The sequence below is a fragment of the Thermobia domestica genome, chromosome 15 (assembly GCF_964235325.1).
Source record: "Thermobia domestica chromosome 15, izTheDome1.hap1.1, whole genome shotgun sequence".
Lineage (NCBI taxonomy): Eukaryota > Metazoa > Arthropoda > Insecta > Zygentoma > Lepismatidae > Thermobia > Thermobia domestica.
In genome coordinates, this window is record NC_137468.1 from 45,458,851 (window position 1) to 45,475,849 (window position 16,999).

The 16,999-nt window shown below is 36.6% G+C and overlaps 1 protein-coding gene across 11 annotated transcripts in view; it reads left to right on the forward strand.

Annotated features, from left to right (window-relative positions):
- The first annotated feature begins 8,345 nt into the window (after positions 1 to 8,345).
- The window catches only part of br (broad-complex core protein), a 177,150-nt gene continuing 168,496 nt past the window's right edge, over positions 8,346 to 16,999 (forward strand). For 9 of the 11 annotated variants that reach the window (XM_081739666.1, XM_081739665.1, XM_081739669.1 and 6 more), the window contains exon 1: positions 8,346 to 8,502. The gene's annotated coding sequence lies outside the window, so the exon portion shown is untranslated. Of the gene's footprint in view, positions 8,503 to 8,762; positions 8,918 to 9,281; positions 9,530 to 16,999 lie in introns of those variants that run through there. The other 2 variants (XM_081739663.1, XM_081739661.1) reach the window with 2 other exon arrangements.

Here is a 16,999-nt window from a genome sequence, read left to right on the forward strand (position 1 = left end):
AACTAATGACATCATAATAAAGTCAAAACCATAATTTTGAGTTGAATTGATTCTGAGTTTAACGTTCCGTTCAGCAGCGAGGCTATGTGAGACGTGGACCTACTGATTAACGTGGAATCCGAACCACATGAACTCCCACCGGGAATCAAGCCCAGGTTTCCCACGCCAAAGGCAAGTATGCTAACCGTTAGCCACGAAGGAGCTCCACCATAATTTTAGTGGGCGATAAGAAATATCTCGCCAGTGCTTTTACAATAAATAAAATTTTATAAGTATTAAAGAATAGTGGTAAGAAAGAGATTTTATAATAGCTCTTTTATTTATGAGATATGAGTATTTTGAAAAAAAAAACTAAAGAATAGGTTGGCGGAACCACAAAAGACTCGTAAAATAAACTTTCTTATAAATACATACGCACCTTACTCACCTTTTATAATTGCTATGCTTACGTTCTCCATAAAAACAGAAATTCTCTTTTAGTGATACTTTACACAAGATCATGAAGTGGGTTCAAATTTAATTAAAGGCAAAATACAATACAATAATCCTCAAATATTGCCTCAAGTGAGTTTAAAGATTTCTAAACACTAGTGCGAAACCAGGCTCTGCCGTTGCGATCGATTTACCGGTCTTGAGACGAAATTAAGAAGGGACTTACGCACACAGTAAGTAAAAACAATTAATATGCCTGTAACTTTCCCCCAAATGGGTGTATCTTAAAACTATTTGGTCTAGGAATTAATTCGTGCGGGTGGACAAGAGATGGCGCAACGAACGGAGCGTCCCACAGTTCCGTGTATCCACACATGTGTTGCAAACCCCTGTCATCGCGTATCGTTCGTAGTATAGGGCAGTGGATTAAAGCGTCAACAACACCAGTTTGTAGTTAAGTGAACATGGCGCAATTTGTGCCTGAAAAAATGTTTTTGCGGGGTGTCCTGCTGCATTACTTTAACATGCAGAAAAGTGCGACTGAAAGTCATCGTATTTTGGTGGAAGTGTATGGTGACCATGCTCTAGCTCAGCGAACGTGTCAGAAGTGGTTTGCACGGTTTAGAAGTGGTGATTTCGGCTTGGCAGACCAAGAGCGAGCTGGACAGCCAAAAAAATTTCAAGACGAAGAATTGACAGCATTGCTCGAGCAGGATTCGTGTCAAACGCAGGAACAACTTGCAGCAGCATTAGGCGTTGATCAAACAACAGTCTCCAAACGCTTGGAAGCCATGGGAATGATTCAAAAGATGTCACATTGGGTTCCACATGAATTGAAAGACAGAGACGTTGAAAGACGAAAAACCATTTGCGAATTGCTGCTTCAACGACAGAGCAGAAAGGGGTTTCTGCATCGAATTATTACGGGTGATGAGAAGTGGATCCATTACGAGAACCCTAAACGAAAAAAGGCCTGGGTGAAACCAGGTGAACCAGGTCCATCACAACCAAAACGAGATATTCACTGTGCAAAGGTTATGCTGTGCATATGGTGGGATATGAAAGGTGTGGTGTACTATGAGCTGCTGCAACCGGGTGAAACTATGAATGGAGAACGTTATCGACGACAATTAATGCGTTTGAAGCAAGCTCTGGCCAGAACACGACCAGAATGGGAGAACAGACATGATAAACTTATTGTTCAACATGATAACGCTCGCCCACATGTCGCAAAACCGGTCAAAACCTATTTAGAAAATGTCGGATGGGAAGTTTTACCCCACCCGCCGTATTCACCAGACGTTGCTCCTTCGGACTACTACTTGTTCGATTGCATGAACAACGATTTGATTGGACAGCGGTTTACTTCTTCAGAAGATATCGAAACATGGGTCTCTGACTGGATCGCTTCCAAGGATGAGGACTTCTTTCGCCACGGAATCCGTACATTGCCTGACAGATGGGCGAAAGTGGTGGCTAGCGATGGACAATATTTTTCTTAAGGTATTTATGTATTTTGTGTTTGTACTACAGCTTCAATGTGTGCGTACCAACCGCACGAATTAATTCCTAGACCAAAATAACCTCACCATTATTTTTCTAATTAAATTCTAGCCCGAAATTATGTATCATATTACCCTATTCCCATTTTGAAAACTTGACCTTAATTCAAAATGGCGGATTTCAAGATGGCTGCCATCAAGGTCATATCTACCATACGACTTCCCCCCAGGACTTATATGTATCCACATGGTTTTTCTTCATTAACGCTACGTTTACAAAGGGTAGTAAGGGACTTCTGTAGTAATCTCTAATAACCACATCACAACTCTTAAAAGTTATTTAAAAAAAATAGAAAACATGCACCATGGCAAAAATTTGTCATCACAAGTAATGACGCATACATGCCTTCTATCAGCAAAAAAAAAGTTTCATTGAAATTGGAGCCGGACATTTGAGTGATGTCCCTTGTGGGATGTGATTGAACGTAATGTCAGAACACATCGCCCCCCTTCCCGGAATTTACGGGAATTAGGTGAGCTGAGTGAGCACATGTGGTGCCAGCTCTCTCCAGCGACCTATCAAGGATCATTGCGTGTATGCCAAGACGTGTCGCCGTTTTTATCCATGCCAAAAGTCGACATACTGACAATTAGGTAGGTAGTCATGATGGTCTGGCTGATGTGTGCGTATATTTTAACTCGTACATTTTGTCTCGACTCGAATTTCGAGACGTCTCGACTCGAATTCGAGTCGAGTCGAGACAGAGACTGTCGAGTCGAGACACGAGTCGAGACAGAAACATATTTTCGAGTCGAGACACGAGTCGAGACAACATTTTCTCGAGACGAGTCGAGACAGGCTTAAATCTCGACTCGACTCGACTCGAATGCATCCCTATATGTAATATACAAATTTCCCTATCTTTTTAAATTCCTCTTGTTACCTTCGCTTCCATTGCATATTTTCCTATCTTTGTAGATTTTCCTTCTTAATTCGAAGATAAACTTTCTATACATCCTTTCTTTCCCTTCGAAATGAAAAATGAAATGTGACTGCAGCCGAGACTGCTTTGACTAACAAACAAACGTAACTTTTAAAAGAAAATCCTTCTTTGAAAGTGAAACACGTCATGCGGACATTCTAATCACATTAACCTAATGTCTAAGAACAGACATAACTTGAATTTGTTCTGCCTATGTTTTTACTTTTTCCATATAGATCTAAGTACTTTTAGCATTGATCCATTTATCTCGTACTCAAAATATTTGGGGGGACGCGTCCCTCTTGTCTCCCCCCCCCCGCGCCAGAGACGCCCGTGACTATTGACCACTGTTGGCAGGCTGCTATGTGTGCATTTATTTACTCTAAATACTTTGGAGCAGTTTTTTCAGCGTTAAAATATCGCCCGGTGATGGAGAATGTGAATACTCCCTAAGAATACAAGTTGCGTACATATGTAGATATAATTGACGTATGTGCGTCATTCTATAACGGGACAGATACTGAAAATCAAATATGGTTTATCCTCTGGAATTCTTGGAAATATCTTAAATTTCAATGATTATACTTAATTACTACTTAATTAGAAGCTCTAATTATTTCATTTAACTTCTTTTGTTCAGTTTCTCCCCAACAGACAAGAGGTTATACAAATATTAGTGCAAAGATATCTCGTGGCTATGCGGCTAGCTTACGTTGGTGCAGGAGAGCCGGGTTTGATTCCCGGTTGGGGCTCATGTGGTTTGTATATCAGGTTAAGCTGTAGGTCCACATATGATAAAGCATTGCTGCTGAAAGCGACGATAAACTCCAAATCAACAACCAATAAATACTAATGCCAGGGTCGGCTCGTCCATATATAGGCGAACTAGGCAGCTACCTAGCGCGGCAAATTAGCGCGCGCGTAATTTATTTCTATTTGTGTAGTTAAGAGGCCTCATCACTGCGAAATTAAAATACCGCTAATTTTACAGTAATTATGTGATATCTTCAAATAGAAAAAAAGATAATTGAAAAGTGGAACAAGACCTCCCTAGACAATATTATTTTTCGTGAGATACCGTTATCAAGACTCACTTATCTGCTTTCGATTTCTAGCCATTTAGAAAATCGGCATTTATTTTCGCATTTCTAAATAACTGCAAACGCAAAGCTACTAGGTGACTCGTGATAACGCTACCTCATGCAAAATAACGTCGTCTAGGGAGGTCTTGATCCACTTTTCGATTATCTTTTATCTATTTGAAGATATCACATAATTACTGTAAAATTAGCGGTATTTTAATTTCGTAGTGATAGGGACTCTTAAAGGTTCACAACTTACTTTCATCTCCAGGCATGCATTTTTCCTTAACGTGTTCCATTGTCACATTTCATTCTCTGCACTTTTCTTCAGCTGCGTGTATGGCGCTCGGGCAAGTTGAGTCTCCAAGCATCAGTTGTACTCTCTAACTGAACAAGAGCGTGATGGAAAATCATATCCTTAAATTGCAGATACTTTTTTTGATCAAATCAATATATTGGAGAACTTCAGGCCAGAAATAAAGCACGACAATGAAAGTAAACGAATGGATGCTTGGAAGAAAACTAGCTTTATTTTTTCGGGGGGCCTGCAAAACCGGGCAGCAATACTGTTATCGTTCTGCCTTCCGTCATGCGCATCAATAACAAACGGGGCAACTTTTTACGCAGGCTACACAATTGCTAAAAACATTAAAGGAATGTTATTATAAGGAATTCACACCGTGCCCCTTGTCTTCTGCAACACCATTACACATCTCTTAAACAATGTTGTATAACATTTCAGGATATCGTGACAGACTAACATGTTCCCCTTTTATAAATAGAATATGTAAAAGAAAAATTGCGAATGCAGATTTTAAGACAGTTGGCTAAAGGGAAGACACATACGATCGTTCTTTTAATACTTCGTCAGTTACGGATTAACTCCTCTTTCGCTCTAGGCTGGACTTCCGGTACCGTCCCCTCCAGAAAAAAATTCCTCCAAATATAGGCCTACTTCTGCTTACCGAATTTGTAGATGTTCTTCTCCGTTCTGTACTAATACATGAAGAAAATTTTATATTTTGATCGAACTTTTACACTTCATTGCACTCTTAGGCTTGTTACAACGACCAAATTGTCGTCAATAAAGGATCCAGCACTCAGTCGTGTTTTCTCTTCACGAAATCTAATTGTTCAATACACATTTATGGGGCAGTATCATTCGTAAAGGAAAAGGCATATATTGAACATAACAATCTGTAAATACAGAAGCGACCACGTGCGGAATTTCTAATACAAAAATTAATTTATTTTACAATATATCATACAGTATAGTGCAGTGTTTTATCCAGTCTCCTCGTTTTTTGGGGAAGGGGGGCATCTGAAGTTCTAGGGAAGGAGCTCATTAAAAATGTGGAAAAAACCATGTACCTTATGCAACCTATACCTTTATATATACTGTGTGCAAAGAAACCGTATATATACTTTCAAAGAACTGTATCTTTGTACTTCACTGTTACACATTAATTTTTAACTATTGAAATGTAAAGCTTCTCCATATACAAATATTATAACTAATAATATTTTAATCAGATAAAGATTCATATTTATTCAATTATTAAAATATTAAGACTAATCTCGAAGGTACTTACCTTTTCATGCACTAAATATTTAAATACATATTTCTCATAAACCAACATACAGTATTTTATATTTTAAGTTTTAAAAGAAGGTAGTACAATTCTTCTTGGGGATGCATTATACCAGATTTTTTAAAAATATTTCTTATATGGAAAAGTTCCAGTTCACGAGGACCTTCCATGGATATTAACACAAGTGAACTTAAGTGATGTGGTGTAGGCAAGGGCGCCAATTTCTCTGTAACTTTGGGGAGGTCCATTCAGAGGCAGAAGGCATATATTAGAATTTTAAGACAAATTGAATTCAAATTATGCCAAATATGGTATATTCATAAATGAAATGGGAGGGCCCACATGAGCTTTGGGGGGTCCTTCCCCCAGGATCGACACCTTTGTGTGTAGGTTGTCGTCTTAATTTGGTACAAATTTGTGCCACACTTGAGAATGATCTTTCAACTTTGCAGGTGCCTATAGGACACACTTAATGTGGCAGCTAGATGTCGTAATGTAGGAAAACGAGGAAAACCATCCCCAATATCATCCACTTGAAGTTTACGTAAGATATCGCTCAACTCATGGGCGTCTCTGGCGGGGGGACGCCTCCCCCAATATTTTGAAGTACAAAATATTCAATATTTTATTCTAATTTAATTTATTTACTAACGACAGAATATCATATAAATAATAATAATTATATTTATTTGGAATATAATATTCAGGCTGTGAAACGATTGTAATCGAGTTCTTGATATACCTCAAGGAGTCTGTGAAGGTAAGCAGAAAGGTAACAAATGGAATCGAAGTTAATAAACAGGTTGTGCTGGTAGTACTATTTAAATCACTTTCCCCCAAATTTTTTTTTTTTTTTTTTTTACACGCCAGAGACGCCAGTGGCTCAACTTAACATTCTTCTCTGCATATTTCTTTAAAATTGAATGAAAACACTTATATTCAGTTACGCACTCTTCTAAATTTAAAGAAGAAATTACACAAAGATTTGAGTTCTTGTATTGCGTTGCCCATAGGCATAATGTCACAACAGTTGAACGCTTGGGACGATAAAGAAATTTTACCAATGTTATCCCTAAATGTTCTATCAAAATTTTCTAGCAACGCTATCACATATGGTCGCATAAGTTCATTATAGAGCTTATCATAGTCTTCAAAGTCTGCTTCCAGAAATGCGTATAGACTTTGCAAAACATAAACTATATGTTAAATTTGAAACCGGATATATATGGCAACACCTATATCTTCAAAAATTTGGGGGGAAGAATTCTACAACTTTGCAGGGGGAAATTTTCTTCTAAGATGCATGGATTAAATACTGTATAAGGGTGGGGAGAGGGACCCAAATTTCAGCCAAAACCCGAATGCCAGCCCAGGAAGCCCACTCAGTCAGTGTTTATTTGAGTCTGTATTTTGTTCTAAAGAACTTAATCCTGCGAAAAAGCAACATGTAACCGCAATTTAATCTTAGCTCCAAGAGAATGGCGGTTGATCTCCGGAGAGGCACCCCCTACGGAAGTATGCCTGAAAGAAACATCATACGGGGAAGTTTTTTTCCCCCTCTCTTTCTTAGATTCTTACCATAAGACGGGTTTGAAACAAGAATAAAAGCAGAGATGAAAGAATTGTGCATCGGCCCACCATGGAATCGAAACCATAAATCGGTATACGTGTTGAAATATTATCTTCCAGTAAGAGATAAGGGGGAGGGGGAAGTTGTGCTTGTGAGATAATTGTTAAAGATTTCCCCACACAAAGTTTCATTTTTGTTTGCGTGTTTTTTTTTCTTTTCTTTCTTGTTTTTGAAATGTCCAGCACAAATATTGACAGAAACCTTTAACGCGAATCACATCACTTTTCTTTTATGTTCACGAGTCATTGGCGCTCAAATACCCAGCCAGCGCTTTTAATTGATATGTGTAAAAGAAGTCCCTTAGTTCTTTAACGCTATGAAAGGTTGAAGGGGAAAACGGTTCTGAAAAGGTGAGAGACACAGGGAGAGAGAGCGAGCGGAGAGAAAAAAAAGTTGGTTGCTTGGAACTCAAAGGAAAACAAAACGAACTGACAAAATAGAAATAACAGCAATTAAACATAGCCGAAGAAATATATTTTTTAAAAAAAAATATATAAAAAGAACATCATTTTGTCTTCAAAACTCAGCGATCACAAACGTAACATATTTTGAAAAGCTATCGAGATTTTAACTTTTATTGACATGTTCGTATGGATGGATATAGAGTCAAAAACCGAGGTAATTCTATGCATAAACAATCCCCTGGAGATATTACCAATATTAACGATTAAAAAAAAAAGTTTCATCCATTTGGGAAGTGTTAGGTCTCATTCGATCGATGAATAACTAGAGTGGGAGTTTGGCCAATAAAACACAGGAATTACGCACCCCTGACGCAGCAAATGAATGTTAGTGTTCATGCGCAGAAAGTTGACCTCGAGCTTGAAAATGTACCTATCTAATGATTTTTTACCACTACAATTTACAATTGTTTCATTTTTTAAAAAATGTATTTTCTTCTTTCTCAAATGACAAATTATTTTATTATACTATTTTGCCATTACACGCATCTTAACTAACTTCTACCTCCTAAACACAACTACACATTACAATATTTTTCTTTTTTTCTAAAAAAATGAGGTTTACGTAGTTAAAAAAAAGAAAAAAAGAACACAAATATGATGGCTTCAAAGTACACGTTTTATTAAAACCCGGTTGTTTTATGCCATTGCGCACTCTCTTTATGGGGTACGCTTTGGTTAGTACCAATTTTCTCCGACAGATGTCTTGTCTGTGTTGATAAGCGTTATCCGTTGTGCGTCTTTTTTACAGATTGTTAGCTTTTGTCTTTTGTGGTATTTTTGCTTAGTGGTGCGCAGTGTAGGTCGGAGTGTATAGCAGGTAAGAGTTAAGAAAAGTTAAATTTATTTTCTTTTAGTTTGTTTATTAAGTTGTATTAATTTGCATTCTGTTATTACTTTTTGACATTATAAAAAAATATCGTTCCGGTAACCGCGTTTAGCCTCAAGCACTTACGATCAACCCTTTACCAGTAACCGATCAAAGGGAAAAAAAAGTCATTAATAAATTGGTTTTAGTAATTACTCAAGTGATTCATTTATGTTTCATGTAAAAGTTTGCTGGGTCTCAGTCATATATCAGTAGTTTGTGTGTTTGCGGAAATTGCTCTGCGGTGTTTTTTTCATTAGCGAGTCTTACATGACATTAGACAATGTCAATTACTAGAGAAGTGCCTAGGTGTGATAGTTAAGGAATCTAATATGAAGATTAAGAATTGTTTTCTTCACTTAATGAGGTGGTATTAATAATTGTTAATCATTTATTAGGAAGGGATGTTTCGAATAGTGCTTTATTGATACGGTGTTAAATTAAACTGACACAAATCGGAAACAATAACAAACTATGGCGATCTTTTTGATACCGCCACGCCATTTGCCGCCATCTTTGTTTTTATGTTGATTTACTAAGAATAAGAAATAATAGATTGATCACTAGTTTTGTATTAAATGTACGAAAATTAAGCCTAGAGTGTGGAATATGTGAAATGTAGATATGATTTAACATGTCAGTGCAGCGCATTATCTGTAAACAAGGTGATATTATTGTGTTCTTGGAATCCTATTAAAAATTCATATTCGCTGGTGCATTAACCCTTCTTTGTAAGACAGTCATTGGTGTAGCACGAAAGGAGTGCAGCAGCGTCGTATAATCAGAAATGTGGGTGGAGGTTTTTGTAAGATGGTGAATTCCGTCATTGTTATCGAGCGGTTTTTCGGAGACAATGTGTTATAATCACGTAAAAATGTGATGTGTTGTGCAGTGTGAAAACTTGAGGAGTGAAAGTGTTTGTTTTTGTATTAAGTAGCCGGTGTAATTTACCGGTAACGTAAGTGACAGGTGAGGTAAGGTGCGTGTACGTAACAACAAAGACATTATTGATATGTGTTGGCGTGTGATAAACGTGTATTAAAGAATTTCGAACAGAAGAGCTGTGTCGAAAGTATTTTTTTTTTTCGTAAAATTTCGGAATTCACTATTGCATGTACGAAAAAAATATACAAAGTAGTACATAATCAATATTATTCGTAATTGTAATGTGTAAATATTGATGATAAACGCTCGTATGACCTTTGTCAATATGCGATACATGAATTGGTTCCCAATTTTTGGGAAAGTCGGGAGTATTAGTTATTCATAAATCACAATTTGTGGTGTGCATATTTTTGGTAGCATTTGTTTTCACTTCGTGTATTGATACTTAAGTATTTTTTCAGCACCTGAGTGACACTTAATTCGGTCAGTATTTTGTGAAATCGTATTTAAGGTATCGGTAATAATGATGTGGGTTAATAGTGTGTTTTATTCTATTTTGCAAATCGTAAAAGGAAAATTATGCTCAAATGCTATTATATATACTAATAGTTGTTATTTATAACTGTACGAAGCAAAATATTTCTTGTTGTGGAAACAGATTTTGATTTTCCATAAGTAGAAGCTTTGCTTTGTATATACTGAAACACAAACTATTTGCTGAGCAAAACAATATATTCACATAAAAAACTACATGCGTGTTACAGTTTCGCCGACTAACAAAATGTTAGTTGGCGAAACTGTAACACGCATGTAGTTTTTTATGTGAATATATTGTTTTGCTCAGCAAATAGTTTGTGTTTCAGATTTTGATTGATTGAAGTTAGCGTATCATTTTAGTATTGAAGCTTTTTAAAACTTATTCTACGTTGCATTCACTATAATAGCCCTAATTAATTGTCTTAACCCCATCTTGGACAATATCTTATCGGGAACTTGGATATCTTGTTTGAGAAGAAACACTATCTTTGCAGTTTTGTCACTTTTTAACTATACACATTGACAGAAGATCAGCATACATTTTACGCCTATACAGTAAATTTTCCGGCCCTAAATATAGTTAAAAAAAAAAAAATGTTAAAACAGTTCGTATACTCTTATTCTTTACCACTTTCTAACCAATTACTGTTAGCGCTAGCAGTTAGTGTGTGGTTATAGCTATATTTTTGTGTAAAATTCCTCTCTTAATGCTTGAAGAACTACACTCAGTTAGTAGCTTGATAATTTTACTGTGTGTACGAGTGAGTAGTCTTCGTTGCTTACGGAGAATGTTGGGCTGGAGAGAGCGGGTGTTGTCGCTATTAGTTGGGTATCTTTAATAACAAAGATGTGATTGTTCAACTTCACATTTAGGCCTAACTAGTAAATCCCCTTGCATTATACTATGTTCTGAGTTTATATTTTTAACATGTTCTTTTACATGGCGAATTTTAACTTCTTAGATGCTTATCGACGGTGTTAAGGTAAGAGGTCGTAACCCTCAAAAAATTGAAAATGTGGATTTTTTTTTATCTTATTCAGCTCACTATAGGTCAGGCCATAGGTGAGAAAAATATTGTAAGCTTGTGTGTTATTAAAGCAAATAAACCACTTTTTGTACTTGTATCTTGCAAGGATGTAAATGGAAGTTAGAGATTGTTTTTTTGCTTTCGTGAAGAAAAGTTGGAAATGAGGCTTACGACGTTTTACCTTAACACCGTCGATATTTTGAATTATTTCAGTTATTCTCGCACTTGGTATAATAACTTGTAGGTTTTATTTATTTATTTCGACTTGTTTTACATGTCGAGGTTAAGACTATAAGAAGCCTTATCTACCATCTAGATTCTCTGTAATGCATATTTAATTAACCGTAGAAAAGAACTCTTGTCTTACGGAGTTTTATCAGGAATATAGTAAGGTGACTTCTTTTCTATATCCATTTTATAACTTAGATAACTCTGTCTGCACCTATAGAAACGATTAATGTAAGTAGTGCGTATTTTGAGTTTATATGTGAGGCCTAAATTGAAGCGGAGGGACAAGTGTTCAAAGTTCTTACGAATCTGCATTCTTTGTAATGGAGAAATTAGATTTCTCAGTTCAAATACACTTTCTTTAATAGTTTGGCGTAATAATGTGAGGTAAGTGTGTGTATGTTTTCTCTAAAATGAGTTGCTTCTCACAGTATAACCCTGTAATTATACATACAGTTTTAGACGTATTAAAAAATAATTGACTTTATACCATACAGCCGGCTACACACCACACACACATACGAGACACCAGAATTTCATGACAGCTGCATTTCGAAGACAAGATCATAACATCTTTCAAGAGAATTAACCCACTGAACCGTGCCTAGAAGCTCAAAGTAAATCATTGTCAAGTTGTTTGAGCATCAACAATCGTAACTTGACATTGTTAACACTGAGAATAAAAAATCTGAATTTTGGAAGCATAGAATACTTAATCTTTACGCATTTTTTTTTTTTTTTTAATCGCTGATGATCAGGGAAGTTTAGAAAATCATTTTAACACTTCAAGACTACAAACAAGATGTTTTTTTTTTTTTTGGTTTTGTTTATTGTGTTGGAATTGTTTTCTTAATGAGACTGTCACAGTATTTTTGCATTGTGTGTGAAACCATGTACTTATCAACATGCCCTATGCCATATCAGTCATGCCAGAGAGAATATATCATGTGTATATTCTTAGTATCCCATATCTTGTTTCCCGTACAGTCTTAAGATCTTACTTCTCTCTCTCTCGCTGAAGAATGTGGCAATCGTGATCTCCAAGTGGGATCTAAACTACCATTACGTGTACTCGGTTTGCACTCAAGAAAAATGGTCCTCCACCTGGACTCGAAGCCGGGGCCTGTTGATTATAAAGGGCTACGAGTCTACCGATTTATCCATGAAGAACAACCTAAGAGAAATATGCGTTGTACTGGCCTTTCATACTAGAGAATATTTTAACAATCTCTTTAGAAGGACAAGAGATACAAGTGAAATCACTGCGCACTTATGTACGTTATTGAAATAGATGGGAAATTTCAAATGACTAAAGAGTACAAAAGATCTAATTTAGTTCAAGTTAGTTCACTTACTCACCACTTTGTATAACTAGAAAAGTGTTTACGGCGATTTCTTTATGAAAGAACTGATGATTTCAGAATTTCCAGCTTCAACATTGATCACCATAAAACGAGAAGAGTAATAGATAGCGAAAGTGATTTCTTGAACTGGATTTAGCTTACCGAGAATGGTTCACGTCCACACCTATCCCTCTATTTTGACTGGAAGTTGTATAATTCTGAGATTTCTGGTTTCCAAATACAGCAACTTCCAGTTGGAGTTGGAGTCTCCTTGGGACAATCGTGAATAGAACTAACTCACTCTATGGCCTATGGAACCCGGAGGTTCAGTGCCGCGTTCACAAAAGCTCTCCACTGACAACCATCCTTAGCTAATTGCATCCAGTTTCTACTTTGTATTCCTATCTCTGCGAGATCCATCTTAATATTGTCCTCCCATCTGCGCCTAGGTCTTCCTAATGGTCGTTTTCCTATGGGTCTACCAGCCAAGACTTTGAAAGCGTTTCTACTTTCTTCCATTCTAGCTACATGACCTGCCCACCTAAGCCTCTTAGACTTGACGACCCTAACAATGTTGGGTAAACCGTATAAACTATGTAGTTCCTCGTTATGAAGCTTCCGCCATTCCCCATTCTCGTTCCTCTTGGGTCCGAATATTCTCAGGATCCTGTTCTCAGATACTTTCAGTCTATGTTCTTCCCTCAGAGTAAGCGACCATGTTTCACAACCATACAGAACAACAGGCATGATTATCGTTTTATATATTTTAAGCTTCAAATTCCTCGACAGAATTCGCGACGACAAGAGATTTTGAACTGAATAGTAACACGAATTCCCTGCTTTTAGTCGACAATCGTGAATAGACAGCGAGAAATTTTGCTTCATTTCGAGGTGGATTCCGCGCCTCAAGAGCAAACTCAGCTTCCGATCTTCTCTCACTTCCGTATTAAAACTCTCATAGTTTGACAGTCTATTAGCAGTTAAACATGAGTAATATAATCTTTGCAAGAATACCAATTTAAGCATACGCATCATTACCTGATAGCATTTGTGTATATTGATGATCTATAGTTAGCCTTATTATATATAGTATTATAAGGAATATGGAGGAAGACCGATTTTTTGTTACACAATGTGTCCGCCACAGATGTGAGATTTGGAATTCAGAATAAAATGTGGTTGGACTGGGGATGAAGAATTAACCAATGCACAAGCCGCTGTGCTACCTAGTCTGTCCGCAGGTCAGTTCCATATCGTACTTCTTGTGATTGGTGCTCATCCATTTTTCTTACAACAACTCCAGTGATGCTTGAACCGCCAAGGGTCTATATTAATGAACAGCGGTGACGTTTGAGTTTGATATTTTACGTTAAGTGGATGGAACAGCTTTTTTACATCTTGGCAGGATTTTATAAAGAATGGCTGGAGATAGAAACCGGGTCTCCGCCTTGTCTAAACACAAGAGTAGTTAGAGCACAACCCATATAATCTAAGCAGTGACCTCAGGAGTGAAGATGTATTGTTGACCTGGGAGCACATTTGGTAGCGTAGTAGTTGACTTACTGGTAGGAAAAGCCGGACGACCCCGTTCGATCACCAGCCAAATCGCAGTTGTTCAGTTTTTGAATTCCATTAGAATAAATAAGTGACCACATGTTGATTGCAGATTGACGATGTTTCGAAGGCATTTGTCTCCCTTCAAGTGAAAAAGATATCGAATTGTCATTGTGATTCATTAGATTTTTTTTTTCTGTGTGCACAACTTAAGCTACTACACTTACTAGTATTATTTTCACATCATGAAATTGGACTTAAATCTAGTTGAAATATGTGAAGTTAAGGACAGTGAAAGTACTGTTATTTCTTGCAGGAAGATCATATCATATGTTCTCGTGTTCCAAACCCTTCTGAAATCTTCAAATGGTGAATTCCTTATTGAACCGCGTCAGTATAAAGTCGGTGCAGTCAAATTATCCCCATTCAAAGAAAGCGAAACATCATTGAAGTAATCCAAATGTTTATTTGTTACATGGTTGGAAAATTCCAATAAGTCCATCTAAGGGTGGTCTTCCAATTGACCTGCTGGAAAAGAAATCGATGTCGCAATTTCTTTTTACTCTTGTACAGGAAGCGATACACAAACTTAGTCAAGTTTTTTGATCTTTGTACTCCATATGTTGATATTTAATATGTTGGGTTATTTTAAAATTACTACTCTACTTGAGTATGTATGTTAATGATATTATTATTATTATGTGTACATATTAGCAAAATATATCCATTTTAACATTGGTAACAGCAGGTCCCGTCAACATCACTCGTGCCATTTATAACTTGTTTGTAGTGTTATTTATGAATGCGGCTACGGTAAATTTTGTGCTCGAGTACAAAAGAAGCCAGTTGGGGACAATTTGAACGTGACAAGTTATTAAGGTTCGCCCTCAGCATAACTTACCTTTATTATTAATAACGTGGTTGAGGGTTCAACAAGTGGAACAATGTTAAATTTGTGAAATTTTGATAAAACATCCACTTCGAGTTACTGCCTACTAATTGCATTCAGTGCTTCTAGTGTGTTTCGACGGGCAGCGCGTTTTTCAGGACCAACATATAGGGTGCTCATGACAATAGTGTAGTTAGACAAGAAAGGTTCTGTGTAACAGCTCGGTTTCAAGGTGCAAGACCATAATACCTGTAGCCTGTATTATAACTGAGGAGGAAAGCGAATAATTTAAAAGGCTTGAAGTATAAGTACTGACTATTTGAAAATTCTTGGTTACTGACATTCAGAATTCTGATATCGTTTGAGAATTTTGCAGTCATTATTATTCTTTTTAAGCAGAATGTGTATATAAAGTTTCTTCAACTATATTCTGTTAAATGTGGTTTAAGCAGAATTTCGTTAACGCACTGTACAACTCAGCCAGCGTAACCAAATCCAATAAAACAAGATTAAAATGCATTTTTGTACTCTTATGTGCTGAAGTAGTTCCAAGTATTTGGGATACATAACCGAGAATAAATTTTCAAGGATCATAAGAGGCTTAACCCGATTGAAGCGGAGCGGAATCTTTAGTGCACGGCTTGCACTTTTTCTCACCTTCTAATTATCCAGCAGTATTCTCTGTGTTAAAAACCACTCAGTTTTGTCGGTTTAGGAGTTCGAACCAAATTCCATGATTTGGAAATATGACAGTACATACAATTGCCAATATGACACGTGCATAAGTTTTCATCTCGATCAGGTTTTTTAATGTCCATGCGGGGAGGTGAATAGTAATACAGCAAGTGATAAGGGTATCACTTATCCTCTGATCCCGTACCAATTTTTATTTTGAAAAGATTTTCTGCTGAAGGAGCAAAAATAATAATCTGTTGGAAGAATGGGAAAAGATAAGTGTTTGTCCATCTGAATAGGACTGCTGATTTCGTGACTTTGTTCTCATCGTTTGACTACCCAGATAGTCCTAAGATAGATTAATCATAAGTTTAACGAGAGTACTGCTAGATTTGGTTTCTGAACATAGTAAATGTAAAAAAATCTTGATTGTATTTTACTGGATGATTTTTTTTTTTTTTTTTTTTTTTTTTTTTTTTTTTTGCGCACACTGTACCTTTGATTATTTGAAGTTGTGCCCTCCAAACCTCCTATTATTTCTGTAGATTTCCTTGCTTTTTTTTTGTAGAACTCCGTAACTAATAAGGCTAAAGCTTTCTTTTATGCTAATTTAAATAGTCAGAGTTTCCACTGACTTGAAAAATCTGAAGTCAGAATTTTAAGTGCGGATTTTTTACTTTCAGATTTTTTTTTTCTGTACTCCAACTTATTGGTAGGGGATATTTTATAAAAGGAATAATTGTTTTGCATAGTTTCTATACCTGCACTCTGTTATATATATATATATATATATATATATATATATATATATATATATATATATACAGTCCAGGGTGGTAAGAAACTATTTGAACAAACTTTGGTTACTGATTCCCGACACCGAAACCAGCAAAAAAGAACTGTGGAACTTTATTCATTGAGGGATAGTTTCGGCAATATAAGGTGCCGAAACCGTGGGAAAATGAAACCTGGTAAGTAATCCCTATAACCTGGTAAGTAATCGCTACGTTCCTTTGGGGAATCCCTCGCACACATCTTGCTTGAGTTTGAAACAACTTCGAGTGTTATGTTCTAAGCCGCACTCTACGTTGCATTGCTTTTGAATTACAGCCCTCTGAAGTTCATTTTCCCACGGTTTCGGCATCTTATATCGCCGGAACTATACCTCTTTTGCTGGTTTCGGTGTCGGGAGTCAGCTCCCAAAGTTTGTTCAAATAGTTTCTTACCACCCTGATATATAATGTGTGTGTGTGTGTGTGTGCATGCATAATAGATAAAGAATCCGCTGGTAGGGATTTTTTTTTTTTTAA